The sequence below is a fragment of the Coregonus clupeaformis genome, chromosome 37, assembly GCF_020615455.1.
Source record: "Coregonus clupeaformis isolate EN_2021a chromosome 37, ASM2061545v1, whole genome shotgun sequence".
NCBI classification, from domain to species: Eukaryota; Metazoa; Chordata; class Actinopteri; order Salmoniformes; family Salmonidae; genus Coregonus; species Coregonus clupeaformis.
Genome location: NC_059228.1, coordinates 24,460,141 through 24,465,170, shown reverse-complemented (window position 1 = coordinate 24,465,170; position 5,030 = coordinate 24,460,141).

Here is a 5,030-nt window from a genome sequence, read left to right as displayed (position 1 = left end):
TTTCTCCTGAATGTTTTGGCATTCAGGTACAAAAAGTAACTTTCTGCCCACCATGGGCAAAAATTTATGGAACATTTTGTTTAAATCAAAAAGGGAATGTATTCAAATGGTTTACCAGTATACATTTTCTGACACTTTCTGACAGACATTGAGGGTCTCATGCTACAGTAGTCTGGTAGGCTACATTGAATTACTGTAAAGTAAGTGGTGGTGGTGACAGCAGGCTAATTATGTTTGTGTGACTTTAGACATCACTAACTATAACATACCTTGGAATTAGAACACCTATAATTTTAGGGATGGGTTTATCACTTTCTCCTGTATCTTTACCTATAATTCATCGGTTAAGATGCTGTGTAAAGCAAAATGAATCCACAATCACAAGTTCCTATATGTGGATACTAAAAGAAAAATACCAGTGTCATTTTATGGTAACTATCAGTGAAGAAGCTGATTGCATCCAAATCCCAAATGCATGTGAGGGACCATTTAAAAACGCATACATACAGTGCCTTGCAAAAGTATTCATCCCTCTTGGCGTTTTTTCTATTTTGTTGCATTACAACCTTTAATTTAAATAGATTTTTATTTGGATTTCATGTAATGGATATACACAAAATAGTCCAAATTGGTGAAGTGAAATGAAAAAAATAACTTGTTTCAAAAAATTCTACAAAATAAATAACGGAAAAGTGGTCCATGCATATGTAAGTATTCACCCCCTTTGCTATGAAGCCCCTAAATAAGATCTGGTGCAACCAATTACCTTCAGAAGTCACATAATTAGTTAAATAAAGTCCACCTGTGTGCAATCTAAGTGTCACATGATCTGTCACATGATCTCAGTATATACAGTGGGGAAAAAAGTATTTAGTCAGCCACCAATTGTGCAAGTTCTCCCACTTTGTCAGCGTCTGGGTGCAGTGGGGAAACAGAATCAGGCGCAGGACACAGAACTGAGAATTAAATGGCTTTACTCGACTCCAAGTAAATAATGCAAACCCTCCACGCAGGGAAGAGCAAAAACAACAGCTCAACAGACGACGTAACAAGAACAATCACGCACACACTCAGGAGGGAAAACAGAGGTAATATAGGGAAACTAATAAGCCTAATGGGTAACAGGTGTGAACAATACAGACAGAACTAGTGAGACACAGAAACATCGATCGGTGGCAGCTAGTACTCCGGTGACGACGACCGCCGAAGCCTGCCCGAACGAGGAGGAGGGGCAGCCTCGGCCGTATCCGTGACACACTTAAAAAGATGAGAGAGGCCTGTAATTTTCATCATAGGTACACGTCAACTATTACAGACAAAATGAGAAAAAAAACATTGTAGGATTTTTAATGAATTTATTTGCAAATTATGGTGGAAAATAAGTATTTGGTCAATAACAAAAGTTTCTCAATACTTTGTTATATACCCTTTGTTGGCAATGACACAGGTCAAACGTTTTCTGTAAGTCTTCACAAGGTTTTCACACACTGTTGCTGGTATTTTGGCCCATTCCTCCATGCAGATCTCCTCTAGAGCAGTGATGTTTTGGGGCTGTCGCTGGGCAACACGGACTGTCAACTCCCTCCAAAGATTTTCTATGGGGTTGAGATCTGGAGACTGGCTAGGCCACTCCAGGACCTTGAAATGCTTCTTACGAAGCCACTCCTTCGTTGCCCGGGCGGTGTGTTTGGGATCATTGTCATGCTGAAAGACCCAGCCACATTTCATCTTCAATGCCCTTGTTGATGGAAGGAGGTTTTCACTCAAAATCTCACGATACATGGCCCCAATCATTCTTTCCTTTACACGGATCAGTCGTCCTGGTCCCTTTGCAGAAAAACAGCCCCAAAGCATGATGTTTCCACCCCCATGCTTCACAGTAGGTATGGTGTTCTTTGGATGCAACTCAGCATTCTTTGTCCTCCAAACACGACGAGTTGAGTTTTTACCAAAAAGTTCTATTTTGGTTTAATCTGACCATATGACATTCTCCCAATCCTCTTCTGGATCATCCAAATGCACTCTAGCAAACTTCAGACGGGCCTGGACATGTACTGGCTTAAGCATGGGGACACGTCTGGCACTGCAGGATTTGAGTCCCTGGCGGCGTAGTGTGATACTGATGGTAGGCTTTGTTACTTTGGTCCCAGCTCTCTGCAGGTCATTCACTAGGTCCCCCCGTGTGGTTCTGGGATTTTTGCTCACCGTTCTTGTGATCATTTTGACCCCACGGGGAGAAATCTTGCGTGGAGACCCAGATCGAGGGAGATTATCAGTGGTCTTGTATGTCTTCCATTTCCTAATAATTGCTCCCACAGTTGATTTCTTCAAACCAAGCTGCTTACCTATTGCAGATTCAGTCTTCCCAGCCTGGTGCAGGTCTACAATTTTGTTTCTGGTGTCCTTTGACAGCTCTTTGGTCTTGGCCATAGTAGAGTTTGGAGTGTGACTGTTTGAGGTTGTGGACAGGTGTCTTTTATACTGATAACAAGTTCAAACAGGTGCCATTAATACAGGTAACGAGTGGAGGACAGAGGAGCCTCTTAACGAAGAAGTTACAGGTCTGTGAGAGCCAGAAATCTTGCTTGTTTGTAGGTGACCAAATACTTATTTTCCACCATAATTTGCAAATAAATTCATTAAAAATCCTACAATGTGATTTGTCTGTCATAGTTGACGTGTACCTATGATGAAAATTACAGGCCTCTCTCATCTTTTTAAGTGGGAGAACTTGCACAATTGGTGGCTGACTAAATACTTTTTTCCCCCACTGTATATACCTGTTCTGAAAGGCCCAAGAGTCTGCAACACCACTAATCAAGGGGCACCACCAAGCAAGCGGCACCATGAAGACCAAGGAGCTCTCCAAACAGGTCAGGGACAAAGTTGTGGAGAAGTACAGATCAGGGTTGGGTTATAAAAAAGGTATCTGTCCATAGGACCACTTTAAGCTGTACACTCCACAGAGCTGGGCTTTACGGAAGAGTGGCCAGAAAAAAGCCATTTCTTAAAGAAAAAAAGAAGCAAACACATTTGGTGTTCGCCAAAAGGCATGTGGGAGACTCCCCAAACATATTGAAGAAGGTACTCTGGTCAGATGAGACTAAAATTGAGCTTTTTGGCCATCAAGGAAACGCTATGTCTGGCGCAAAACAACACTTCTCATCACCCCAAGAACACCATCCCCACAGTGAAGCATGGTGGTGGCAGCATCATGCTGTGGGGATGTTTTTCATCGGCAGGGACTGGGAAACTGGTCAGAATTAAAGGAATGATGGATGGCGTTAAATACAGGGAAATTCTTGAGGGAAACCTGTTTCAGTCTTCCAGAGATGTGAGACTGGGACGGAGGTTCACCTTCCAGCAGGACAATGACCCTAAGCATACTGCTAAAGCAACACTCGAGTGGTTTAAGGGGAAACATTTAGATGTCTTGGAATGGCCTAGTCAAAGCCCAGACCTCAATCCAATTGAGAATCTGTGGTATGACTTAAAGATTGCTGTACACCAGCGGAACCCATTCAACTTGAAGGAGCTGGAGCAGTTTTTCCTTGAAGAATGGGCAAAAATCCCAGTGGCTAGATGTGTCAAGCTTATAGAGACATACCCCAAGAGACTTGCAGCTGTAATTGCGGCAAAAGGTGGCTCTACAAAGTATTGACTTTGGGGGGGTGAATAGTTATGCACTCTCAAGTTTTCTGATTTTTTTGTCTTATTTCTTGTTTGTTTCACCCCAAACAATATTTTGCATCTTCAAAGTGTTAGGCATGTTGTGTAAATCAAATGATACACCCCAAAAAAATATATTTTAATTCCAGGTTGTAAGGCAACAAAATAGGAAAAATGCCAAGGGGGGTGAATACATTCGCAAGCCACTGTACCACACATTTTTTTTACTGACATTAAACAGCCAATTTGGAGCAAACAATGATTTCTCAGCAATGCATCATTCAAGCCTGTGAATCATTCATCATTCAAAGGCTCAAGAGCACAATGAGTTTTCTGTGATAATTGCAGATTAAGAGGTGTATCCTGTAATGAGTCATACAGGGTGGGTGCTTGTTTCTGGAGGGTGTGGTGGGTGGAAACTGGTACCCACCTGAGGAGAGCAGGGTGACAGCCAACCAACCCCTCAGGACAGCAGAGGAGAAGACTTGTGACTGCCGGGATCCTGGACAACCTCCCTAATGAAACATCCTAATTTGTTTCATCCTTCCCCTCACAGCAATAAGGAATCAATGAAAATGCACTTGCACATGCTCCATCTTGTTATATTGGACTCAATGGACATTGGTAGAACACACAATTCAATCAGCCTTTGTTATCACGTTTTTCTTTCCCTATTCTCAATCAACAACAAAGCATAGCTAGCTAGGTTATGGAACATTATACACACAGTAGTTCTATGTAAGCCAATGTATAAGAACCTGTAGGGAAATAAAATGTTGTATTGAATAGTGCCAATTTATGATAGTGAAGTTAACTGCATGTTTCTGTAACTTATAAATCAGTATTAAAGTAGGTCTTGTTCAGGCATGGGAGGTTAGTGTGTGTGTGTGTCTGTGTGTGTATGTGTGTGTGTGTGTGTGTGTGTGTGTGAAATGTATATATAAGTCTGAAAAAGTTAATTTAGAATAAAAAATATAAAGTAGCTAGAATGTCAAATCAATTTAAATAACTGCACAGTCTAAAGAAGAGAAAAACGATCCAAAAGCAGATTTTTTGTTTGCTTTTTAACAGGAAAAGGCTCTAGAGTCTCTAGATGCTGCTCAACCTCCCATCTCCGAGTATGTACATGTTTTGAGTGTGATTGAAAAGTTAATTGGTCATTCCCGAGGGCACTGTTTCTTTCAAGCCGTGGTGGGTAGCCTACATGTTACCTGCCCAGCAACGGTGATGGGTGCGGTTGGGTTGGGACAAAAGCCCATTGCCCTGTTATGACTTGCCTGAGAAAGTTGAGAGAAAAAAAAGAAAAAGAGGCAGGTATAAGGACAAACCACTTCACTACCTTGCAACAGTAACATCAACAA